Source organism: Rousettus aegyptiacus, unplaced genomic scaffold (assembly GCF_014176215.1).
Source record: "Rousettus aegyptiacus isolate mRouAeg1 unplaced genomic scaffold, mRouAeg1.p scaffold_m13_p_8, whole genome shotgun sequence".
Classification (NCBI taxonomy): Eukaryota; Metazoa; Chordata; class Mammalia; order Chiroptera; family Pteropodidae; genus Rousettus; species Rousettus aegyptiacus.
In genome coordinates, this window is record NW_023416311.1 from 92,621,811 (window position 1) to 92,649,661 (window position 27,851).

General features: G+C 40.0%; 1 protein-coding gene across 8 annotated transcripts in view; it reads left to right on the top strand.

Moving 5' to 3' along the window:
- PRLR (prolactin receptor) overlaps positions 1-27,851 on the top strand; it is a 134,178-nt gene that overhangs the window by 16,953 nt on the left and 89,374 nt on the right. For 6 of the 8 annotated variants that reach the window (XM_036225549.1, XM_036225550.1, XM_036225554.1 and 3 more), the window contains exon 1: positions 21,744-21,884. The exons of the other annotated variants lie outside the window; for them this stretch is intronic. The gene's annotated coding sequence lies outside the window, so the exon portion shown is untranslated. Of the gene's footprint in view, positions 1-21,743; positions 21,885-27,851 lie in introns of those variants that run through there. 8 annotated transcript variants of the gene reach the window in all.

Sequence of the window (27,851 nt, forward strand, 5' to 3'; positions counted from 1 at the left end):
GAGAAAGGGAGGTGGGCAGGCCATATAGGATCTCAAGAAGTAATAGGAAGCCTCTGGGGTGTTTTAAGAAGAGGGATAGCATGATATGATTAGTATTTTTAAAAGAACCACTTAGGCTACTCTGGAGAATTTTGTGGGAGGTGAGAGTAAATGCCTCCCGGACTTATTTCAGATGTTAAAGTAGTTGGTAAGAAAGATGAGCAGCGCCAGTAACTAGCCTAGTACAGTTTTTAAATTATGGACTGGATGGCAGCCCAAGACCATGTGTCATCACACAGTTAAGATGTTTTCCTTCGGGAGCACGTGGAAATGAATGTTGTACCACATAGCTTGACCGATGCCTTCCAGTGAGTTTTAATCCTTTGGGATCTCAGGCATATACTTCTGAGGATGAAAAGGTTTAATTAACTTCTGTTTAGGAGCTCAAAAGACATGATCTTCCTTGTGCCTACGTGGTATTTCCATCTGCATGAATTAATTCCAGCAATAAGCCATGTGCTCAATTCTAAACAGTGAGTCTTAAGTGTTTTATTGGTCTTTGAGGGTTTGATTTTTTAGTTGCCAACTCTTGACACTGATTTTGCTTGAAGAAAAGGCTGCTTTCTCAATCAATGGAGTATAAACAGGCTGATTTTATTGAGTACTTTGAGATGGAGGAAAGTAATTTTGCCTAAGAATATAAATGCTTGATCTTTAACATGTTCCTGAACTTGGTGAAAGGTTAGAAAAATGGATTTCTATTAAGCTTAAAAGTTTTATAACCTTATTATCACCCATTATTTCACCACCCATATAACAATCACAGTTTATATATGGTGAAATTTTTTCCTATCTCATTCTTTGAAAAAATTTGGCAAATATTACACATACACTTTGGAAAACATTTTTTAAACTTAGTGTTATATGATAGTCAATTATATAACTGTATATGTTAATAAATAGTAATGAAAACATGTTTTTTAAGTCTACGTAATGTTCCAACATATGAATGTACTGATTTTACCAATTGGATAATTCTAAAATAATATTAATTTTTATTTTTTATTACCAGATATATTAATTTTTTCATACATTTAGCAACCTCTATATCTCTTCTTTTATAAATTACCTTTATATATCAATTTATCAAGATTTGTATTTGACTCAATGCTTTTTAAAATTTTTCTTAATAGTTCTTAATTTTTTAAAAGTGAACTCTTTATATTTTCAGGACAGAATCTGTTTTTTATAATATATGCTATAAGTATTTTTTCCCAATTTAGTGATTGTCTTTTAATTTTGTTTAAAATATTTTTGACAAATAAATTTATAAGTTTTTGTGAATTAAGATCTACCAATTTTTTTATTTGTGGTTACATTTTAGCAATTTGCTCAACAAATACTGATTGAATGTTATGTATTAGGCACTAAGCAATGTATTAGGAGTAAAACAGGAAACAAGACAGCTTTACTTTCTCAGAGTTTATAGTCTAATGAGAGAGACAGTCAAAGAAAATCCAAGCCAATATAATACAGCATATTATAAGCTATGCAAGAGGAAGTACAGAATGGCATAAGGCACCTGATCTAGACTTTGGGATGAGGGAAGGCTACTGGAAGAATGCAACTTCCAAGCTTAGAATGGAGAGACAATGGTAATGTGAATTGGAGCAGAGGAAACATGATGGGTGAACATTCATATGCAGCAATTTAAGTGCTAAACACTTTCTGTGCCTAGAACATGGAGTGTGTGTATGTGCAATAGGCTGAAGGGAGCAGAGGTCAAAAGTATGAACAGGAGATCATTGGGAAGGCTGTTAACAATAGTCAGAAGAGAGGTAGTGATAATGGGCAGAGAATGTGTTAAGTAGTTCATCTCTTTTCATTGGTTAAGCAGTGCTTCAGTTATAAGTAAGTTATGCATATCACCCTATCTACTGCAGAATAATTTATTTAGTTTTATTGTTATGTCAATTCTTAGGCCAGTACCATACTGATTTCAAACTTTATGAAACATTTAAATTGGTAGGGGATGTATCTTGTCATCATTTTTGTTTTTGTTTTTGCTTTTTTTTTACATTGATCTACTCTTGCCAACATGTTCTCCTAGATAAGCTCTAAAATAGCTTTGAAAAATTACAAAAGTATATACATATATATACCATATATGTGTAAATATATGTATCTGTGTATGTTTGTATATTTATAAGTGTATAGGATATACAAATATATACATATATACAGTGATGTGCCACATAACCACCTTTGGTCAACAAGGGACTGCATATATGACGATGGACCCGTAAGTGTATGATGAAGCTGAAAAATTCCTATCACCTAGTGATGTTGTAGCCATCCTAAGATCATAATACAACACATTGCTCATGTGATTGTGGTGATGCTGGTGTAAACAAACCTACTGTTCTGCCAGTTGTATAAGGGTAGAGCACATACAGTTATGTATAATACATAATACTTGATAATATAATAAACAACCATGTTACTGGGTTATGTATTTACTATGCTTTTTATCATTAGTTTAGAGTTTACTCTTCCTACTTATAAAAAAGTGTGCTGTCCCATTCTACCACGGCTGTGTTATGCCAGCAGCAGCTTCATACCCCTCATGTTTACTGTGTCACTTGATTGTATTATATTCTCTTATGCTTGACTTAGTCTTGTGTTGTTTTGTTCATCATGGCCCCTAAACATCATCCACTGCTGATGTTGCCAGGAAGAGGATACAACCAGTGATTGACCTGAAAATGAAATTAAAAGCGATTAAGGACTATGAAGGTGGAAAATCAGTGATGGATATTGGTGGTGCATTAGGCATGTCCCATTCCACCACAGCTGTGGTCTTGAAGAACGAGGACCAAGTTGCATAACAAACTGAAGCTGTGAAAGGATCTGCTTCATTGAAGGCATGAGATTAACAAAAAAATTGAGAAGGGCCTACATCAGACATGGAAAAACTTCTAATGACCTGGACTGAAGACCAGACACGGAGTGTACCTCTCTGAGTGCCACAATTATCGCAACCAAAACTAAGTCTGTTTGCAATGCTGAAAGAAAAGGCTGGACTGGAATACAATGTTGAATTTACTTCTAGCTCTGGGTGATTTACATGATTTAAGAATCATTGTTCATTACATAATGTGAAAGTGAGTCATAAGTCTGCAAATGCTGATGTGAGGGCAGCTGAAGAGTTTCTAAAAACTCTAGATAAACTGATTGTGGAGGAAAATTCTTGCCAGACAAATATTCAATATGGATGAAATCTTTCTCTTCTGGAAACAGATGTCCGAAAGGACTTTCATCATTAAGGAGACCAAGTCGATGCCAGGTTTCAAGGTTTTTAGGACAGGATAACAATCTTGTTTGTGGGCAATGTTGCAGGCTATAGATTGAAACCCTTCCTGATCTGGCATAATGAGAACCTTGGGGTTTCTAAGAATATTAGTAAGTTAATGCCACAGGGCAATAAGAAATCATAAGGTGACTTCTTAAGAAGCTTGTTGAGGTCTGCTAAAACTCCTTCCAAGTTTTCCAGTTCCTCTTCCAACATGCCCTCCTGAATTGATATTCAATGGAAAAGTACTGTTTGAGAATAACTCACCTTTCAAGATTTTGCTTATTGTTGATAAGGCTCCCAGACACCACCTTTTATGGATGATCTTCATCCCGATATCAAAGAGGTATTTCTCCCTCCAAACACAACCTCTTTGATCCAACTAATGGATCAAGGAGTTATAGCAGTTTTTAAGGCCTACCACCTGAGAAGGATGTTTTCCTAGGCTATTTCTACAACTGAGGAAGACACTGAGTCTGTTCTGGAAGAATTGCAATGTCTATGACTGCATCGGAAACCCTGCTTGGGCTGGGATGGTGTCACCACACAATATATGAAGGGCATCTGGAAGAAGACATTCAAGAGATTCCTCTATGACCTCAAAGGATTTGCCAAGGATGAAGACGTTGCAAAAATCAACAAGACTGTGGTTGAGATGGCAAACAACTGTAATCTGGGTGTCGATGAGGACGACATAGAGGAGCTTCTGGAGGTGGTTCCTGAGGAACTGACTTTTGAAGAGTTGCTGGAACTGAAACAGGAATGTATAGCTGAAGAGGCACAAGAAAAGAAATCTGCAGGGGTAAGAACTCTAAGATAACTCACAGTGAAGGGTTTAGCAAACGTTTTAGCAGACCTCAACAAGCTCCTTAAAAAGTTTGACAACACAAAACCCAGCACAAAGAGGTTTTTATTAATGGAGAGGAATATTCATGGTACAATATTTTCTTTCAAGCAAATCCGTGGTAAAAAAAGAAAGAAGAAAGAAAGAAAGAAAGAAAGAAAGAAAGAAAGAAAGAAAGAAAGAAAGAAAGAAAGAAAGAAAGAAAAGAGAGAGAGAAAAGAGAGAGAGGAAGGAAGGAAGGAAGGAAGGAAGGAAGGAAGGAAGGAAGGAAGGAAGGAAGGAAGGAAGGAAGGAGGGGAAGGAAAAAGGAAGAAAGAAGAAAGAAAGAAAGAAAGAAAGAAAGAAAGAAAGAAAGAAAGAAAGAAAAAGAAAAAGAAGAGAGAGAGAGAAGAAAAAGAAACCAAGCAAACCACATACTTCTGAAAAGAGCAACACCTCCTCAAGAACCGCTTCTGGCAGGTCCTTCAGGAGGAATTCCAGAAGAAGGCATGTTATCATAGGAGATGACAGCTCCATGCACGTCGTTGTCCTTGAAGATCTTCCAGGGGGACAAGATGCGAAGGTAGAAGACAGTGGTTTTGATGATCCTGACCCCTTGTATACCTGAGCTCATGTGTGTGTTTCTGTCTTAGTTTTTAACAGAGTACATTAAAAGGTAAAATGCTATTTAAAATTTTTTTAAATAGAAAAAAGATTAAGAATAAGGATATAAAGAGAGAAAATATTTTTCTACATCAATATAATCCATGTGTGTTTTAAGGTAAGTGTTATTACAAGAGTCAAAAAGTTTTTTAAAAAATTAAAAAATTTATAAGCTAAAAAGTTATCATAAGCTAAGGTGAATTTATAATTGAAGAAAAATATTTTTTATAAATTTAGTATTGCCTACATGTACATACACTGTGCATAAAGTCTTCAGTAGTTTACAGTAACATCCTAGGCCTTCACATTCACTTACCACTCACTCACTGACTCATCCAGAGCAACTTTCAGACCCGTAAGCTCTATTCATGGTAAGTGTCTTGTACATGTGTACCATTTTTTACATTTTATACCATATTTTTACTGTATTTTTTTGTTTAGATATATTTAGACACAAATGCTTTTGTGTTACAGTTGCCTACTGTATTCAGTACAGTAACATGCTATATAGGTTTGTAGCTCAGAAGCAATAGGCTACACCATACTGCCCAGTGTGTAGTAGGCTATAGCATCTAAGCTTGTCTAAGTACATTCTATGATGTTTGTACAATGACAAAATAGCCTAACAACACATTTCTCACACTGTATCTCTGTCATTAATGATTCATGACTATACACACATGGCCGTGTGCACACACACACAAAATTTCTCATTAATAATTTGAATAGGAATATTTTAAAGTTATAAATCAGTTGTTGGAAAATGTCACTTTTTAAATATTGACTCAGCCTATCAAGAAGCATTGAAAATCTCCCCACTTTACTTTTTTTTATATATTTCTTGCCAAAACATTATAGAGTTTTATTCATATAGGACCTGCACATTTCCTGCCAGGGTTATCCTTATGTATTTTATAATTTTAGTTTTTCATTATGAATGGATATTTTTTCCATATATTCTCTCCAATATGGCTAGAATATAGGAAAATTACTAATGTATATATATTTTCTTCCTATCTACTTAATTCATTATAATTAATTATGAGTTTTTAATTAATTATGAGTTTGTAACCATAATCATGTCTGTAAATAATGACAATTTTTCTTCTTTCAGTAGTTGCATTTAATTTTTATTTGATGTCTTACAACATTGATTATAATTTCTATTAAATAATAATGACAATAGTGAGCATCCTCTCTTAATACTGATTTTAAGAAGAACATCTCTTTGTCTAACATTTTACAGAGTATATTCTGTGACAGCTAATAAAATAAACAAGAAATGCTCCAGATGAAATCCTCTCTCCCATAGATTTATAATTTATATTAATATATTAAGAGTCTGAGCTCTGCAATAAGGAAACTGGTTCAACAGAATTTCTAAAGTGCATTTGACCACAGAAGTATTTTTCTCTTATTTGGAAATTTACATCAATTATGACAGTCAAAATTATATTAATTCAATCTTACTTTTTTCAATATTCTGTGCATCTTTGTCTCTATCTTTTGTCATACTATAGTTTGTTATTATTTTTTTCCAATAATTTAGATGATAGTTATCCTCTTTTTTGTTTGTACTTGTGATTGTATTTAAGATTTTTTTAAAACATTTGTACCTGTATTTTGTACTACCAAAGTCAAAGGCATAACCATCCACTCTTCTAATCAAGTTCAGAATGAAATGGTATGTTTGAATAACACCATCACAGATGAAAAATTTAATACATTTTTACTTCCTTCCAACCCTTTTCTCAATATTTATAAAAATAATTTGATTTTTTTATCCAGGTTACCATCAGTTAATCTTTTATATGACGTGACTTCTCTTTCACAAATTATTTTAGCTATTCAGCAATGTAATCATATTTACAATACAGTTTTAGGCAGTTCTATAGTTATCTGTTTTTGTGTCCATAGCTAGTGTTCTTTTACACCATAAATATATTTTTGACTTCTTATTTTAGTTAATCTCTTAGACAGCTAAACTATATCTTCAAGCATTGGTATAAGTAGGGTAAGTAGGTTATATATTTTTTAATCCCTAGGTTAGCAGAAACAAATTTCTTTTGATTTTAAACATGAAGAAAGATTTGTCTGTATATGAAGTTCTTATCCCACTGTCTCTCTGCCTTTCATATTTAGTCAAATGATGGAAAAACCTGAGATCGTCCATATTTTTATTTCTTAGTAATCTTTTTTCTTCCTGGATTTTTATGGGTTTTACTTTGTAATTCAAATATTTTATCATAACGTATCTAGGTGTGAGATATTTTTACTGATTTTACATAGCACTTGCTGAATCATTTCAGTTTCCAGAGTCAGGTTTTCTACTAGCATCGGAAAGTTTTTTCTAACTTCTTTATAATTTTGAATATTTATTTGGTTATACTTTATTCTCTTTTTAAGAATAAGTTTTTGAAATTTGAATGCCTTTCTACAAAAGTATAAGTTATATACAATGAAATACAGAGACTCACTGTATACTTTGATCCATTTTGCCAAATTTGTGTATATGAGTAACCCACTTCCATATCAAGATATAGAACATTTCCATCACTCCAAAAAATTTTCTCATGCACCTTCTCAGACAATTCCAATAACGGAAGCAAACACTGATCTGATTTCTATTATCTTAGATTAGTTCTGCTTATCTTAAATATTATATAAGTAGAATCATACAATGTTTTATGTAAGACTTCTCTCTCATGTTTTTCGATTTGTCCATGTTGTTGTTTGTATCAGTAATTAATTTTAGTAGTATTCCATTATTTGAATATTCTACAATTTCTTTTATTGATTTTATTGATTTTCCTGTTTGTGGACTATTTCCAGTTTGGGATTACTATGAGTAAAGTTGTTATTAACATTATTATTAGGTTTTTTGTGGACATATTTTTCATTTTTTTTTTTCAATAATGAACTAGGGGTGGAATTTTGAGGTCAAAGGGTAGGATTACATTTAACTGTTAAGAAACTGTCGACATTTCCCCAAAGCAGTCGCACCATTTTCCGCCCCTACCGGCAGTTTCTGAGTTTCAGTTGCTCTGTGTCCCCACTGACCTTTGGCGTTGTCATTCTTTTATTTTAGCTGTCGTAGTGGGTGTGCAGTGCTGCCTCATCATCATCACTGGTCTCTTTTTCATGAGTACCTGTTAACAATAATTTAGTTCTGTTTCTAACTTTATGTCTTTACTGCCTCTTATCTCATGTATGCCTTTTAGGGAGTACAATGCAGTAGCTTCTATATTTTAGGGAGTGTCTGATTTCGTTTCCTATAGCATCGGTTTTACCTTTTACTACCTTCAGTGGACATATTAATACTATCATTGATTTTTTTTTTTTTATTTCTGGCTTCTCTACAATCCCTCCTTATCTCACCCATCATCTTTTTCCTTTCATATTTTTTTCCTCATAATGATTACCTGTTCTTTTTCAGTATCCTGAGATCTACGTCTATTGAGGATGAGAAACTGCTTTCTAAAATTGTCTTTGAGAAGGTGTTTTTCCCTTGTTATGCACTTTTTCCGCTGTCTATGCTATTTATTTTTCATGCTTACTCATCCAGGAATGAAAATCAATCTACTTAGACCCAATATTTGAGAACACATTGCATGTGCAGTGTGTTCCTGGAGCTGCTCAGTATGTACTAAGTTATAAGTTTTCTGGTCCACAGCTGGAGAGCAGAATGACGCATCCTAGTTCAATAGCTTCTAACAGGAATGTGACTGATGTAGCTTTGTCCATTGAAATAGGATCTTTTCTTCCCCCACTGCCTATTCACCTACATTCAAGGCAGGCAACACAAAAATTCATCATCTGTGGGATGCCTTCTTCCAGGACTCTTCCTTTCTCCCCACATAGCCATTTCTTGTTGAACGTGTGTTTCAGGATTCAGTGTGCCTCTACTCAGTCTTGTAACATTCAACTTCATTGTTTTCTGGGGGTTTATATTTTTATACAAATATAGGAGAAATGCGTGCTGGGTTGAAGATGGTCTCATTCAGCAGAGATGGCTGTCAGTATTCAGGAAAAAAATAAACTGTCTCTCTACCTTCTTTGAAACTAACAGTTTGTTTTTGTTTCTAGTAGCAGGTCATATGTTGGTTAATGATTATAATTCTCCATTCGGTGTCATGAGTCATGTTAATCTTGAAATTTCTTTCAAGCTTCTGGTCACAGATAACTGCAGGTCTTGGTTTAGGGTATGTCTAGAGTTGTTCTTCTCTCTCTTCCTTCACCCCATATCTTTATGATATCCTTAGGAAAAAGTGTAGCAGCAAGCTAGTTATTCATATTTCTGTAACTGCCTTAAAAGGGTGATTAGGTGTATGTCTCAAAATACGTGGCATTATCATTTCTGCGTGGCACATGACTTCAAGTAAACTAATCTTTACTGAGGTCCTGTGATATATCTGGCACTGTACTAGGAAGTGGATATACACAGATGTGTAAGACATGGTGATTCTAGGTCTTCCTCCTACTTCCACCACTGCCAGGTGTGGAACTGGTGAGTCCAACCTTTGGAATCTGTGACATCTCCCATATTGTTTAAAATTTTTTGACTCCATACAAATGCATTTTTTCTCTCTCTTATTATTATCTCTTATGTATATCAGGAAAGCTTTTGACTCTATTACATTCCACAGATTGGCTAGGTGAGAGTCTTTGAAGAATAACACTAAATAGCCCAGAAAATAAAACTGAGCCTTCAGCACAGCTTCTGAGGCATCCTGTAGGTACCCTCTGCTTAGTACAATGAAAATCCTAAATCTGCTCCTTCGGGAAATTGGCCTACCCATGTAAGATTCAAAACATGGTTAAACATTCAATCATCGCATATAAGTGTGTATTACATACTCTCATTCAAGGATACTTTTCTAATGCAAAAGTAGAGCGATAAAGTTAAATCCAATCTTCTTTTGAGAGAAACATTTCACATGCATCTGAAATATATATACCTTGAGGTATAATGAAAATATTGTCCCTTAAAACAAGGTTTATAAGAAACACATGTGTCCTTCCTCTTGATAATTTTCCTCATTACCACCGATAAAAATAAAATCTGTGTTGTTCTCTTAATGATCTTCAAAAAAAAATCCATCTTGACTTTCCCAATGTTGGCTAGCAACACCAAAGATATCAAACAAAGTTAAAGGTTCACAGAAAGATCAACCACCTGCTCAAAATATTTAGTATAGCAATTCTCAGCTTTTGGTGAAGACTCCAAATTTCCATGGTTGTCCACTAGATTAAAAGTGAGCTTTGTTACTAGAAATCATATTCATATGGAGCAAGCAGAGTATGAGTGGGAACGACTTACTTCTTGGTTCCACTCATATGCTGCTTGATTCATATGAATTATTGATCTCTTTACGCAGATGTTTGAGAAGTTATTGGCAAAGCTGTGTTAGGCTGGCACAGAGCCCCTTCGGATCTCTATTAAACGACTGTTGGACCATCAGTTAGTAACTTTCTGCTCTCCTCTACTCCATGTGTGATTGACAATACTTTAGACCGCAAATGGACAGAATGGTGTTGGACCCAAAGTTTTGGCACAACAGGATGCTGTCTGCCTCCTTGTAATAATTTCAGATACAACATAATGATTCCTGGCTGTGATAGGAGCTCAAGAAATCTTGGTTCTCTTTTATTCCATTTAGTGGGTCTTGCTAGCTACACACTAAGCAAAATATCCTTCTGAACAAGACATATTCTGTGGACACTGTCACTTCTGACATAACCACATATTTGATGGTACCTAAAGATTTTTTTAACCATTTTTACCAAAAGCCTAACTTCTATAACACAGGAATCTATTCAGTCTATTGCCTATACAAAAGGACAGCTCAGGCTTTCTGAAAGGATCATTCTCAAACAAGGAAGCATTTGAGGCAAGAAGGTGGCAGTGCTTTTTCCAGAGCCAGATGAAAGACGTGGTTTGGCTCAGATCTTCTCCTCTCTTAGGGAGCAGGACCTATGGGGACACAGGACATACTGTGACAATTAGAAGCAGTCATGGATTTTAAACATGTTTAAGAATAAGGCCAAGAATGGTCTCATTATACTACATCCCCTATTTGACTATCAGAGGACACATACTCCATTTACAGAAGACTGTCCACTGACATTTTCAAGGACACATTAAATAATTGTCACTTAAATGTTTTTCCAGGCTTCCAAAGAGTATAAGAATGGCCTAAGGGTATAGTGCATTCATGTCTTTTGTAAGAGCTTCATTGTTAGCATACCTTGTATTGTTAGTTTACTTTGAAACAGATGCCCTCACATATTTCTCTAAAGTAGAAAAGAGCCACATTATGGTGACTGTTCTTAAACGACTAATTTAAAATGTACTCATTTAATCTCTTGATTGTTTGCAAACAGCTATTGTGCTGGATACTAGGCTAGGCACCAATATGAAAAGGTGACCATTCTTTACCTTCAAGAAATGTGCGGTCTAATGGAGGAGGGAGCTGTAATGCAGTCATGGACATGAGTGGGGGCAGTTATTGAATGAGCAAGAAGAGTAAGCAGGAAACGCTATAGAGAGAATAACACATACAAACTTACACTTATTCACACGTCCCTGAAATTTTGGGCAATTGCAAGTAGTCTTGACAGAGCACAGAAAGAAAAAGTAAGAAGTGGGAGCAAGTGTGGTTGAAAAAAGTAGGTTGGGGTTGGATTGCAAAGAGTTTTGACAACAGTGCTAAGGGATTCGATTTACGATTTGGGGAGTCACAGTAGAGACTTGAAATCAGGCCTCTCGATTCATGGGGGTGGTTTTCTCTGCTAGATTGTACTTGTCACTTCAGATGCCTAATGATCACCACACTGAATTTGACTAAAGATGACTCAATGTAAATATATAAATTACCTGTTAGGAACTGTAGGTGAGTTCTCTCATTATCTCCATCTTACAGATGAGGAAATTGAAGCATAAAGAAGTTAAGTAACTTGTCCAAAGTCACATAACTAGTTAGGTGATTTCAGGCAACCTGGCTTCAGAGTCTCTGGTCTTTGCATTTCACCTTCTCTTGATCTAGAGATCTTTAAACATGGTCCATGTTTTACTGTGTTTTACTGATGCTAGTGTCAGCAAGTAAGTGTTGCCTTTACAGAATAGATTTCATAATTGGCCAAATTTGAAACTGAGAGAATTAATGTCTAGGATAACACAGGTCTTGGAGTCAAAGAATAAAGGATGCCCTCTAGTCATGTCTTCAAGTATCTTGTTTCTTTATCCTTTCATGGTTATTTGAAACCAGATACCAACAAAACAAAACAAACAACAACAACAACAACAACAACAAAAAAAACAAAAACAAAAAAACTGTGCGGTCTAGTTCTGTTAAGGGCAGAGAAGTGTCGTAAGAATCTTAAAAGGACATTAACAGGTTTGATGAGAACTCTGAGATGCTGCACATGGTGCAATTGTACTTACTACTTATGACGTTGAAAGAGAAATATTATGCGCCTGATAAATATTGGTTATTTGGTTTGTTTAAATATTCATGGAGAGAATGGAAAAGATACTGGAATGTAAACCGAAATCAAAGTAGGACAAACAAGTGTTACAAATGTTTCTCTTTGTGTGTAGATATTAACAACATCCAAAGAGTCCTTGGGGCTGTCTTCTTACTTTGCACTTACCAAGGGAGTAAGATATTTTCCCTAGAAGCCCCCAAATTAAATGCGCTCTTAACAACATGACTCAAATATTGTGGTCTTACAGATTATCTACTGTGCTTTGAATATCTATGGCTCTTTAATACTTTAGTAGGACCCAATATTGGCTGGAAGTTCAACGTCAAAGATTTATTGTGTGGGACAAGGAGGAGTTTACTCTAAGGCTAGAACCGGTACCATGGGAATAGTCACAGCAGGGTATATCCAACAATATAAAGACAAGCTTTCCCTTAACCTGCACTGTGATACACTGCAACTACCATTTGAAGGACTCGTCTCCCTTTCCCCAGAAGTGTTTGAGCAGAGACTGAACAACTATTGCTGGGTGGTGCTAAGGTGCAGTAAGAGCATACGCTGTCTGACTAAGAGCTAGACTAGAATGGCTTCCAAAGGTTCCTTCAGCTCTAAAGTATCATGAAATAATGTACCTACCAGCACTTGCCTGCACGAAGACCTTAGTGTCTGTTTTTATTATGCTCATCCATTCCACATGGAAAAGGGCATTTAGTCCACTCTTTGGGCAGTTGTTGTCATGTTCATATTCATTTTTATACTTCTCAAATTTTGATATATGTTAGATATATAGAAACATAGATTTATATCTGTGTGTGTGGATGTGTGTGGCAAACACCTTTGATGGCATTTCATTAATTGTCTGACTATCTTTACAAGGTAGAAGATAGAGAGGTATTTATTGCTATCATTCTATTGTACATGAAAAAACTGGGGCCTGGAACCTTCTCGCACCCTCCTATTTCTGATACTGTTGGTAGTGGCCCTTTGAATAGAGCTTTATTTTATATGTGAACATTTTGTTTGATTTTAATTACAATGACAGCTACCTCAGGGTGGAGGCTATGGGGCATTTGGATAACTCTTTTTGTGGAAAGATCTTTTGTTACCTAAAATGCATTGCTCTTGGTCCACTGTTCCCCTTCCTCACACAGGGCTAATATTTAAGAAGCCTATGTTAAACTGAGTTGTTATACTGGAACTTTCCCTTTTCTCTTGGGTCAAAGCAGAAGAAGACTATGAACAGCTTAACATCTGATGAAGCAGCTATGAGTCTGAGTGTCCCAAGAGCAGGACTAATTGGGAGGTGTGACTAGCAGCGATGTGATAGAAGTGCCGGGATATATGAGCATGGGTGACTGAGAAGGACTTGCCTCTGGAAATCAGCTCCCACCTGAATCAAACGATAAATTGATCAGAGGCATAGGCAAAACTGGTTCCAGCTTTCATTGCCTTACGGAGTCTGTATAAAGCAGAGAGTAGTGCTAGACTGAAAGAACTGATTTGTTTTCCCGTTGCGGTGTTGAGTGGCAGTGATAAGAAATTGGGTAGACTGTGCTGGAGAGCCAAAAGGAAAGATCCGAAGTCCTCTACTTAGACATGAGCTCTATTGAGGTATTGACTTCCTGCTTTGGCTTTTCTTGCATAAGAAATCTCACTCAAAGATTAACTACATATTTTGGGGGGGTCATGGTTTTGTAAGAGACTGGGTCATGTACTCCCAAGTCAATGATTTTCCTCAGAACTGAGGGCCTTCTTAGAATTGCTAAAGTTCCTGAGACATCTTAGTAGAGACTAAATCAAGTAAATAAGCCTATTCCTTAGGGTGTTTCTGTGTTTCAAGCCAGCACAGGCCTTATCTCTTGCTATATTTATTCACAGAACTCATCGGTCCTTCTCCATGCTATCAACGTAAGCAAGGACACGTGAGCATCAGCTGCCATTCTCTCTTACTGCTGAGGCAGTCCTCCCAAAATTGACCTATGCCAACTCTGGTGAAAATTCTGCCTTTTTTTTTGTTGTTGTTGTTCAGATGATTATCATTCCCTTCCTTTCACCTACTCTCTCGCTCCAAAGCAATGCTCGGTATGCTTGTGTCACTCTCGTTATGAATGCTCAAGATGGCACCTGGAAAGTGAGTGACTAAACTTTTATTTATGTTTTAAGCAGCTTCCCTGAGTCACAAAAGAAGGATCCAAGTTTTTGGTACTCTCTTGAGATAGGAGGTTCTTCAGCAACATATGTCACTGTCAAAACATGGGAGGAGAAGTAGAGGAGGTCTACAGTAGGTGGATTTCTACTCACTCCTAAATACTTCCTTTCCTTTGTGGAGTACATGTAGCGATTTATTTTTCATTCCATTGTCACAGCGACTACAAGAGCTATGTATTGATAGTTTCAGTTTTCAGAAATAGAGAGACTAAGGCAAAACAGCGAAGCAGCCAGACCAGAGCTTGGACTCTGGTCTTATGACAGATGCAGAGCCAGGGCTTTTTCTTCTACTCTATGGCCACCTTCCCAGTTCCATAGAGGGAATCAATGCCTGGAAGGATAGATTACAGCAACAATAGTGAAATTAATGATTGCCTTTGTAGCATTTGCTGTGTGCCATACTAATGACTTTATATGCATTACTCCTTCTACTCTTTATAATTTTTGAGGACTGTCATTATTATCCCTGTTTAAAGAGGAAACTGGGTTTCAGAGAGCGTAAACGACTTGCTCACAGTTTCACAGTTTGGTAGAGACCAAATCCTTCTCCAGACCTTGTGTTGAGCCATGGAATTAGCTAATGTCATACAGCTAAAAGTTAGGAGAACAAGCAGGACCTTGCAAACAGAGTCCAGAGCAAGAAAGACAAAAGATCTGAGTTTGAGTTTTAATCCTGCTCCTATGCATCTGTGAGATCTTGGGCAAATCTTCATTCGGACTGTTGACTTACTATTATAAAGCGGGGCTGGTACGATTTAGCCTGATTCTCACAGAGTCGAGCCAGACACGCCGAAGGCCTCTCTAAGCTGGAGAGCGCCGTACAAAGGCAAAGTACTATTCTTAGTGTTAGAAATAGAATTACAACTCTAGTGTCATGACACTTCACAGCAGTGCCCAGAAACTCTGGCCTCTTCCCTTGGCCCCATACCCGCTCCGCAGCTGCCAGACCAACTTGCTTAGGAAAAGCTTTATTCTTAGAGAATATATCCATAAAACGATCTTCCTTCCCTTACAATATAAAAACCCATTAAGTGACATTCAGCTGTCCTTTTATAAGGAGTGTATTTGTGAGCATCCTCTCACTGGCTGTTGTGCAAAAAAGCTGTCAGTCAAACCAGATAAGTCACTGCCCTGAAGGTGTTCATATTCTGAGAATGACTAACAACCTTCTCTCCCCACAGAGAATAAACAGCACTTTCAGAGGGAAGTTCCCAGAGCAGCTTGTGGCCAAGTCAGAATTGATTTGTTCTTGTGTCAAAGGTCATTACCACCATGAGAACCGACATTTACCAACTGCCTCCTATGGGACAGGTGCATTAAATATATTATTTCTAATCACCACGATAGCCCTGTGAAGTAGTTTTATTCCCATTTTGCAAAGAAATAAATTGATATTCTGAGAGAACTGCCCAGGACCTCAGTGCTAGTAAGTTTCACACTGGTCTTTCTGCCATGTCAGCCGTTCCCTGTCGCCTCAACCAGCCTGTTTCAAAGTGCCATCCATCCCCCAGTGCCGCCGTCCTTCCCGCCAACCATCCGAACCACTCAGAGCATGTCGGACCATGCTGGCAGGAAAGAAATCCTGCATGTTCCAAAATTCACGCGCTTTAGGATGAGTCCAGACTATGACCATCTCCCCACTCCCTTTTTCATTCTCGATAATGTATCGAAGTCTTCGTTTCTCTCATATTCATTCAGTCCTGGCCTTCTATTCAATTGAGATGATAGCTATATTATTTTTGGAAATTTTCATGCCTTGGAGTACAAATTTGGAGTTTATGGAGAATAAGGAAGCTACAAAATGTAGGGGGAATTGAACTATGAAAAATATTAATTTTCAGTCTCATTTATAGATTTACATTCACCTTTTTTTGGAATATCAAAATGGATTATATAGTCACTGAATTGCTCATGTAACCACCAGATTTTTTTTAGAGAACTATAAAGGGCAAAATGCAAAGGGGGAGAATACATTGTTCTTTTCTCATTTATTTATTATTATTATTTATGCCTATGGCATCTGGTCTTCCTAGATGGTCTCCCATCCAAGTACTAACCAGGCCCAACCCTTCTTAGCTTCTGAGATCAGACATTGGGCTGGTTCAGTGTGCATTTCCGAGATCAGACATCAGGCTGGTTCAGAGTGGCATGGCCACAGACCCTAGGCTGTGGCTCCACTGAAGTGTGAGCCCAGAACCTCCTACATACATGTAAAGCAGACGTGCTAATCGCTACACTATGGAACCACGTCCTATATTGTTCTTTTCCATTTTAAATTTTTGAAGGAAAGTTTTTTTAAAAACTTTTGAACTTGCCCAAATTTCACCCTCCTTAAGATATAAAAATGACAGCACGAAGACCTTGTATATCATAATCGTAATCACGAGATGAGTGGAAATTATTATTCCTAGGCTTTCAGTACCACAAAGATCATAGCCTGCTCTTTCAGAAAATAAAGTTATTTATTTTAGGCAACCAGTTATGCTGTCTACCTCACAATCATAACCACCTTCATATCTGAGATGTCTCTAACTGAAAATGTCCACAAATTACACAGTCTGGCTCATGGGGAGAAAAGAAAGAAGATCCACATTGAGTTCTGTCTCTGGGCTCATCCTGCGTTTCTCCTATATCATTTGTTTACACTTAAGAAAACCTTCTTTATTGCAAACTCTGTGAGCCTTTGTGACTTTTTGGTAAGCTCGTGGGGGCTTAGAACCTCATTTCTGTGGTTATTTTTCCTGCTTCTGAGGACAAGCAGCCCTATTCCAATGCCGGAGCTTCCTGCTGAGGGAACCTGCTTTCTTGTTCGTATTTGCAGAACTAGAAATTCACTCTGGCAGGGACCACGAAGGCACAGGCAGATGATGCATGTTCAGCTTGTTTGATATTTGCTGTCCTTACTGTGGTGATGGTCGTTATTTAGAAACAAAGACTTCAAGGGGACAGATCAGCTGGCTGCAGGGAAGGCCCCAGTCTCCTTGTCATGAGCATATCATCAGACTAATGGGTTACCTGGAGAGGGTGTCTGCAGAGCTGCTGCAAACACAGTCCAAGTGACTGATTTTATAATTCAAACCAGGTAATTGCTACATACTTTTTAGTGGTGAAGAAGAGACAGGGAGGAAAGAGAGAATAAAGACTGAGTGGTGATATTTGGTCATAAAACCAAAACAGGAAAGAGAAGAATATATGTTTCTTTCAGCAGCCCAAATATTTTTCTGTTTAGAGAACTGATGTCTCCTACCTAATCACAAATAACAAAAAATAAAATAAAATAAAATAAAATAAAATAAAATAAAATAAAATATTAAATGGCCAGTTTTTAGCGTAAGGAGTTCAAGCCCTTACCTTTGAGAAAGAAGAGAGGCAAAGAGGAGCTGGAAATAATAATGACTGTTTGATGAACTAAAGAGACCTCTGTAAGAATCCCTCCAAATTACACCTTTTGTCTGATGCCAAAAAACCCATTTAGGTTAACAGCTTTGCAGCTTCACTAGGGACTGGGGGGTGTTCCACAAAGTCAAGGGAATGATATAATAAAGTGCCTGTTTGTTTACTTTGGCGGGTGTAGGTCGATGTAACTAAGCCACACTAATAGGGCCTGGGGATAGCACCCTTTGCACAGAAAAAGGGAATGCCTCCATGGGACAAGGGATTTCTCTACCTTCCTGCTCTTGGAGGAGCCCTGAGATGTCTAATGGAGGAGATAAAATTTGTCAGCATTGTTGGCAAAGCCCCGAAGGAAAGCTGGGCTCCCTAGAATGTTATTCTGTCATTGGGAGATCCAGGGGAGCTGAAGGGATTGAAGGGCTGGCTTGAGAAATGGCCCATCAGCATCTATAATGAAACACTCCTAGACAGCTCCACCATCATCAGGGCAGGTATCAGAGGCTGGTTTTCCCTCTCACCCGACTGGGTGTCGCTCCTTCAGCTTGCCGGTCTCAGTCCTCATGCTGTTGCATGTCCAACGAAGGCCCTAGGGAGCTGATGCAGATACAAGGTGGCAAACCCAAGTGGTAAGGGGACCCTGAAACTAGCCTTCTGGAGCTTAACTCCAGTCCACAAAATGACTGAGGATGCCTCCTCTGAGCAGCACTCACTGGTGACGGAGGCTCCCCCAAGGGGGTAAGTCTCAACCATGGGCTGAGAGCTCTCTCTCTGGGATGATGATGAGTTAGCTGGCTGCTTTGTCTTCAGCCTCCATCCAGACTTACACCCCACAGGTCCTTCTCTCCAGCCCCAGACTGAATGAACATGATGAGAGACTGGCAGTTATGGTCATAAGTGATAGACCATCGAAGGGAAGCTGCTGAGTGATGGCAAGAATGCAAACTCAGCAAGAGCAACATTTGATTGAGTCTTAATCATTCACCTGAACCTTGATGGAACCAACCTGGTCACTCCCAGTCTAAGCAGTGAGGGAATCCTCGCACAGGGAAATCCAGCAGTTGGATAGACCTGGGGAAGCAGCCAGAAAGGGGAGAGTTGGCCCTGTGGCTGATTAATGTTCAAAGACAGAAAAAAGAAAAACAACAACAACAAAAAATGATGTAGCTTCAAATACTTCCAATGAGACCAGGATGTGGAGGGCCACATCCTATAGCAAAGCACCAGGACAGAGCTTGGCCTTACCTTCTTCCTCTCTTTTTATTTCTCTTCATGGCTAAAGATTTTGGCAAATTGACTTATCTTAGATAACAAGAAAGTTCGGGTCAGAGGAAAGTGATTCTCAGGGACCAACATGCCCCTTCACTGAGACCTGTTCCCTCTGGGGAGGTCTTGACTGGCCTTTTCTTAGTTCCTTTGCAACCATACTGGAGTGTCCTGCCTATAGCTTTGGGTTGCTGCCGAGGCACCCAGGCAGCAGGTCCCAGACTTTCTTGCACCCTGCAGTTAGCCTGGGAGACTAAGGAAGATTCCTTCAGCAGAAACAATTCTCCTGAGGAGGCAAGCCCTGTTAGCTATGGTTTCCGTCCTGCTTCTGCTCACTCGGGTCCCAGCCTACCCTCGCTCTGTACGGTAATTTCCCTTATCTTTATCCATGAGAAATAAATTTCAAGACCCCCAGTGGACATATGAAACAGCAGATAGTACCAAACCCTATGTATACTCTGTTTTTTCTTATGCATACACACCTATGATAAAGTTTAATTTATAAGTTAGGCACAAAAAGAGATTAACAATGATGACTAACATTGTATTATAAAAATATACCGTAATAAAGGTTATATTAATGTGTCCTTTCTCTCAGAGTACCTTATTATACTGTACTCACCCTTCTTCTTGTGATGCTGTGAGATGATAAAATGCCTACGTGATGAAATGAAGTGAGGTGAATGACCCAGGCGTCGTGACATCATGTTGGCTGTTTTTGACCTTCTGATCACACATCAGAAGAAGGATCATCTGCTTTGGGTGATCCTGGATCACCGAGCCATGACGATGTCGACGGTAGGGTGTCAGGAGCAAACAGTGTCGATGGATGGGCATCCTCGATAGTTGAATTGTGCATTTCTGAAATTTTTTATATAATATTTTGGGATTGGAGCTGACTGCAGGTAACCGAAAGCATGGAAAGTGAAGCCGAGGACACGGGGGGCTGCTGTGCTCGCTTTCCTTCCAAGCTCCTGGCAGAAAGGATTCCTCTCCCCATGCAAGACTCCTTCACCTCTGGAAAAATGGGCCAAGGCCAAACCATTTTCACATTTCAGAGCGTGATTTTGTAAGAACCTTCAACTAGAGCAGCCTTTGGCAACCTCCTCAAAGGAACAAGAGGATGTCTCCTAAATGCCATTGCAGTTGCTTCCTTGGTGGCCAGAGCCATAAACAGTCAGGACCCAAAGGGCCTCTCTATTCTGATAAGCAAAACCCATTTGACTTCTTTTCTTTCCTGTTTTCTTTTTTTTCCCCTCGAGGGTCCAGGGAATTGCTATTCATGTCACACAATCCTGCATGTCTCCTTCAGAAAACTTGGAGCCATTCCCCCAGAGGTGTGACAGTTTAATATGGCCTGAGCATCCTCTCATGCTGGAGGAGGAAGTGAAAGAGGAAGCTATGCTTTCCATGCTGCCACTTCCACATCCAGGCATTACAGTCTCAACGCGACCAGAGTTGGAGAGGTGTGACATCCAAGGAGAAAAGGGTTGGCGCAGTCAATTCGAAGGAGATTATCCTGAAGCTGTAGCTCAAATGCCATATGTCATTTATCCACTGAGCATCATTGAGCACCTACGGCGTGCCAGAATTCTAGAGCTATGAAGTGGGCGACACCACGAAGGAGTCTCAGGAGTTGAGAATTGAGGTCGAGGCCATCACAGCCAGTGAGGGTTCCCTGCTCAGGGCAGATGTCCCTTGGCCCCATTAGCCCCTGCTGTGGAGGCGTGCTCCCTGCTCCCCTTGCTGGCTTCTCTTGGTGGGAGGAGAGGAGCAAGGGTTCAAGGAGGTGCTCTGCTTAGGGGAGTCAGGCTTGGGAGAGTTCCTTTGAGTCTTGGGTGGCCTTAAATATCCTAAAGGCTGTCTGCTCTTACATAAGCCTCCTTCCCTAAGTGTGTTCAGTCTCTGAGCAGGCAGACAGCATGTGAATGAGGACCTTTAAGAAAGTAGGACCATTCTTTCATTCTCTTTGTTTTTCTTCTATTTAAGTTACTCTCTTCACTTCTTTTCCTTTAATCCTGCCATACTTTCGTCACCTCCCAGAAAGCTCAGTGGATCCTCCCTGCCTGCAGGATTGAGCTCAGTCATGTCAATTTGGCCATCCGTGGTGTGCAGGTTCAACATAGGACTCTTAAATATGGTGTCAGGATGAACAAGCCTCTTGGTTTTGTTCGGCACCTATAATACGTAGGAGTTGAAAGACTGCTTTTTCTGGAAACTTCAGAATTCCTATTTCCCTTTAGAATCAACTTTTCCTTTTTACTTAGAGCCTGTTAAAGACTAAAGTCCTCTCCCGCACCTCCACCCCCAGCCAAACTCAACAGACATCTGTGAGGAAATACATGAGCAAAACTCCTCCTACCCTAAGTGCTGACCCTTGGAACCAGCTAGAACAAAGTTTCCACTCATGTTTTCCAGCAAGGGGTTTTCTTGCCTGCCCTACCCCCATACCTGAACAATGATAACCAGTAATCCATGCTCTAATATTCAGATGAATTATTAACAGTGGGCTGTACTTTTCTTAGGTTGTAAAAACAGAGAATGCTGGGACGCGAACCAGTCAATTTTTGACTGGTTCGCGTCCCAGCATTCTCTGTCAGAGCAGGCACGTAGAGGAGGATGTGAACTCAGGCTGCTTGCTTCTAAGACTCATAAAAAATATGTGGCCGGTGCCAGCTGGCAGTGTAAGTGGGGTGACAGACGGCAGGAATGTCACAGGTGAGAAACATTGGCGACTTTCACCTTTCTTTGTCATCTTTGGTTCTTTTCTTTCATCTTTCTCTTCTGGAACTGGGATTTGGGCTGAGGCTTTTGTTTGTTTAATTTTAACCAACTTCATTTTTTAGGGCATTCTTAGGTTTACAGAATAATTGCACAGAAAGTACAAAGAGTTCCCACATCCCCAGTCCCCTCCACAGATTCCTCTATTATTAACATCTTACATTAGCATGGTGCATTTATTACGATGATGAACCAATATGGATATGTTAGTATTTACTCAAGTCTATAGTTTACATAAGATTCGCTCTTTGTGCTGTAATATTCAGCAGGTTTTGACAAATGCAAAATGTCATGCGTCCACCATATCAGTATCGTAAAGAGTAGTTTCACTGCCCTAAAATCCCCATGTTTTGCCTATTCATCCCTCAAGCCCTTCCCCTAAACCCCTGACAGCCACTCATCTTTTTATTGTCTCTATACTTTTTGCCTTTTCCACAGTGTCATGTAGTTTGAATCATACAGTACGTGGCCTTTTCAAATTGGATTCTTTCAATTAGCAATATGCTTTTAAGTTTCTTCCATGTCTTTTCATAGCTTGATTGCTCATTTCTTTTTAGCACTGAATAATATCCCGATTTGATTTGAACAGTGGTGCCTACCCAGAGGCAAGCTTTAGGGAGGTGGGAAAACCAGGGGAGAGTCCAACTAACCTAACATACCAGGTAAAAAGGCATTCTCGCCACAGAGTGAGATAGGGCTCTCCATACACTCATTCTTCAACTTAATCCCAAAGCAGCAAAATTAGACCAGACAACCTCTGTGGAACAGCGAGAGCAAGCAGGGTGACCCAGGTGTTGAGAAACAGCTGTGAGAGGAAGATGAGCCATGCTCGCAGTGGACTGTCACTATGCCACAACGGTGACAGTCCATGTGTGGGAGCTGCTGGACCAGCTGGACAAGTGCAGTTAATAGTCTGGGTAGAAGACAAGAGTTCTCCAGGGTAGCTGGTAAGACAGCTCAAAAACTGCAGGGCCAAAAGTATTCACCACTTAGAATTCACTAGCCGGGTGGTAACCCCCTGAGCAAAAGAGCTTATGGCCCAGATCTGTGTCTTGAGCTTAACATCAGGTCCTCTCCCAAGGCAGGACTTTGGTATTCCTCAGCACCCACATCGCTTTTTCTTGGTGTGATGAGTCCCATAAGATGATGAGGGTATTTTGTTTGGGATCTGTTCCTCTCCTGCTTGTGCTGATATGACTTACAGTCAGCATGAGGGTAGAGAGCTCTTGAGAATTCCTTATCTAAAGGGGGAAAAAAAATAAGTTGGCTGATTTGAACAGTGGTGCCTACCCAGAGACACACATTTTGTTCCTCGTCCCAACTGTTGCATAACCAAGGGAGTTAAGGGTCCCCCTTGACATAGACAGTAGAGGTGGGGGCATTGAGTGGGACAAGGAAGAGCTGCCTTTCTACTTTGTAGCCCTCTGAATGGCAATCCCTGAAGAAAGAGGACATATCTATGGGTATACCAGATGGCTCTGTCAATTTTGCGTGTTCCCAAGGTGCCAACTTCAGAGTTTCTTCAACCACAGGGGTGCAGAAGTATCTCAAACACTTCCATGGCACTACAAATTCTAGCAAGGGCGAATCGGGCTCAAGTCACAGCACAGAATCAGCGTGGGGGACAGCTGGCCTCTCCTAACACATCAGCAGCATCTGGCTGCTGCTGCTGTGCCTGGCCAGTGTCTCGGCTTTGTCTTACACATCTGGGCCACCAGAGAACTACCGCTAAGTTCTCTGTGCCTAAACATTTCTTTGATAAAGAGAGCGCCTTTGTCTTTCCACAGTCCGTCTGTTTTCTTGGGGTAACTGCCTTTTCGACACTCACCAGCACACATTCTCTTGCTCATTTGCATTCGCCTTCATGCGGGGGACTTCATGCAGATCACAGTCCAGCTTTTGATAATAGCGAGGAGAAAAAGAAGACACAGCACTGGGCTCAGTTACTTCGTCCTGGGAATATGAGTCACTCACCGCACAAATCCTTTCCCTCTTCTCCTCCTGCCATTCCCACATTGTCTCCCTAGCTTTCCAGAACACTCTCTAGACTTACCTCATTCTGTTTTAGCCTAAGCCCTTTCTTTCCACCCACCCTAAGTTTCTCAGTCACTGACAGTGGAGCACGTAAACACAGCCACCCATAACAAAGGTAAAATCTCAGAAAGGGGCCCAAGGTCCCCAGGAAACTGGGAGGTGGGGGGCAGAGGAGGCCACAGAGCCGAGGATGGCATGCACAGGTTGGCACTAGCTCTTTCACAAAGAGCCCTGAGTTTCTGGGGATATAACAAGCAAGGCACTCATGACAGAGCCCAGAGTCATGCCCTTACTATTTATAAAATGAAACCATGAGTAATTCATTTATTCATGTATTCTCTCAACAAATGTGGATTGAATATCAATTATATAACAGGGTAGGTTGTGACACATAAATAGGTGAAATATAGTCTTTGTCCCCAAGAAGCTTGTGGGCGACATGGGTACGTGGACCAATAATGGTTATCACCAATAATGGCGATAACGGGCATAATTAAGTCTTTGGTTTTGAAGGACCCTAGGACAATGGGTCTGCATGAGAAGGGCTGGAACCCAAGGGGCTGACCTGAGAAGAATTTGTAAGGACTTAACGCCAGAGCCGAGTCTTAAAGGTAAAGTTGGGAGGATGGCACTGGATAGCATGTTCCTACGAGAAGGAGCCCCTGCAAGAGCAAAGAGGCCGAAAAAGAGCCTGTGGTAACTGGGAAACTGAAGTGGAAAGTGGCTGGAACCCTGGCTGTTCCACGTGGGGAGAGGTTAGACGTGAGGCAGGAAGGCAGAGCCAACGCGGAATGGACCTTGAGGCCAGTAAGAAGAATGAAGCCGTGAAAAATTATGGGGAGAGGAGAGGCTGTGGACAGAAGAGATGTATAATCCGATTTGCATTTACAGAGGAAAAGTCCTCTGTAATGTGAAGAATAGTTTGGAGGGAACAAGACAGGACAAACGGAGAACACTTAGAAGCTATTATGATAAAATTGGCCAGCAATGATGTTCATCAGAGGACTTTCTCCACATCTGTTCATCTCATACTTCCTGTCACAGAGGGAGGCAAGCTGGTGGAAAAGGCTTTCATGAAAATAACTCACTTGTTAATCGTGTCATTTTTTGTAATCTCAGTGACCATAATGGCTGTGTTTTATAGTCACCATCATGTAAAATGACCATCATGTAAATGCTTTCTACTAATAAAAGCTAGCCTGTGAGACAATACATATTTGTTGCTTAAGCTACTCAGTTTGTGGCCCTTCGTTATGGCAGCCCCAGCAAACTAATCCAGATGGGCAATATAATTATCCTATATCACATGTGGAAACTGAGGCACAGAGAATGTTTCCCCATTGCTACACAGCTAACCAGTGGCAGGAGATTTGTTCCAGAATCTGTCTTCTTAACTACAGTATTTAAATATAATTCTATTTTGTCTAAACAAAGTTTGATTTGGGGAGAGTCCCTCAGTAAAGAGAAAGGAAAAAATGAACTCCTTAGCGGTCCATGATCTGTCCCTAGGGAAGCCGCTGTCTATCCACTCTTATTCTGCCACCCTATGCTAGAACAAGTGTCTTGACAATTGTGTCTTTGATTATGATTAAAGGGGAAACTTTTTCCCGGCAAAGGCTTATGAGGCTGTGCCAGGCAGCTGGGTCCCTGAGTCTGGGGACAGGCAAATACCTACTTCTACTATAGTTAAGACAGATTCTGGAACGAACTGCCCAACATTTATTAGCTGTGTGGCATCAGGAAAGCACTTAATTTCTCTGTGTCTCAGCTTTCACATGTGACATAGGATAATAATATTGCCCACCAGTATTACTTTGCTGGGGCTGCCATAACAAAGAGGCTTAAGCAACAAAAATGTATTGTCTCACAGTTCTAGAGGCTAGAAAAAGTGTTGGCAGGGTTGGTTCCTTCTAAGAGCTATAAGGAAGAAGCTGTTCTATGCCTCTCTCCTAGCTTCTGTTGATTTGCTGACAATCTTTGGCGTTTCTTGGCTTACAGATGCATCACCCCAATCTCTGCCTTCATCTTTATGCTGCGTCCTCCCCATGCGTATGTCTGTCCAAATTTCCCCTTTTTATAAGGACACCAGTAATACTCGATTAGGACCAAGCTAAAGAAATCGCATCCTGAGGATTAGGATTTCAGTGTCTTAATTTTTTCATGAGGGAGCAGGGACACAATTTAACCTATAAAACCACCCAAATAGAGCTTTCAAATGGAAATTGAATAACTCCTGTAAAACAGTACTTGGCACTTAGAAGCTCTCTAATAGTATTAGATTGTGCCAGGTAGAAATAAAAAGCTCCCAGATTAGTTGATGTTGGGGTTGAAATTCAGCCGGTTTGCACAGGATGGCCTTGTCTGTTATTTAAGGCTTGTGTATTTATTGGTCAGGGCTTTTACCATAGCAGAGAAGTATTTTGGATAAATCTCCTGATTCAATGGTGCAAGTGAGAAGGAATAGACCAGTGATTTTTCTTCCCCATTCTCCAAGCTGTGTATACCATACAGTGCATCTCACCATTTCTTGTAGAGAGGAACCAATGAAGGTCCTGTCTTCCTGATGCGCCCACAAAAGCACACTTCCCCTTGTCGGTGGCCTCGGAAATGAACTTAACTCAAGCATGTCCTAGATGGGCTGACTCTGGGTGCCTGGGGGAATAGCTGACATGAATGAAAGTGTTTGCTCACCTCAGTTCACTTTAGAATCAGCCCTTTAAAAAATAAATAAGGTGTGTTGACCTTTTGTATGTTTTGCTCAACAAAGCAGGCGGCCCCAAATGAATTCCAGGTAAAGAGAAATTAGAGAAACTAACAGAAGGCAAACTGCTGAAATCAGCCGAATCTAGATCTGGAGGGCCCAGTGGCCTCTTTCTAGAGCTTTCTGGCTCCTGCAAGGTTCTTCTTAGCAAGGCCCCTGACAGGTCTTGGCGGCCGCCCTGGAGTGACTGCAGAGGCAGGGAATTAAAGAGACAGCATGTGCTGGGACACGGACTCGCCATCACGACAGGCGAAGTCAAGCTGAGCTACTAATGAGAAGTTAAGGAGATATCGTTTTATCTGAGGAAGAGACCAGAAAGGTGGTTGTCCACAGACAGGTTTTGAGGGGAAGAACTTTGTCGCTGACTAATATCCTGTACCCTTTACCTCGGGCACAGCGGCTCCCTGACCCCTAAGGCCGAGACGAGGTTGCCCCCTCCCTCTCGCCCCTTGAATTCCTGCGTCCACTTTCACCAGATAAACAGGCGCTTCTGTGCACCTGTGAGAAAACCTTGGCCTGAGAGGCAAGATCCCTGCCCTGACTCTGCTGCGCCAAAGTTGTGTGACCTTGGACAAATAGTTTAACCTTTTGAGGCTTAATGTTCTCACCTGCCATTTGAGGGGCTTGAAGTCCGGATGTTATGGACTCTTCACGCTAAAAGGGCTCCTAGGAATTCAATCCAAACCATTGGGTAGATAAGGACCCTAAGGCTGAAAAGTTAAGTGACTTGCTTCCAGTCATCCGTCTAACGAGGGGACCCATTCCATTAATAATAGTGATCCCTTCTCTGTTTATGGTGTTGGAGTGCTTGTATTGACCCCTCGTGACAACATTCCAAAGTAGATGTAATGCACTAATGTGGTTGGGAAAATATTCATCCTGCTCCCAGTGCTCTGAAAAGAAACAGGTGCAGCAAAATATAATCCCAACTCTCCTCTTCCCCTACTCAGCCTCTCACCACAAGGAATCAACAGGCTAGTCTTAGAGTGACAAGGACACCTGGTCAAAGTGGAGACACCTGTACTCTTTCCCTGATAAACCTCCACCTGGAGTTCTCAGCAGTGTGTCTGTAGAAATAGAATTCTGCCTTCCACCAGTGTAACTGCCCC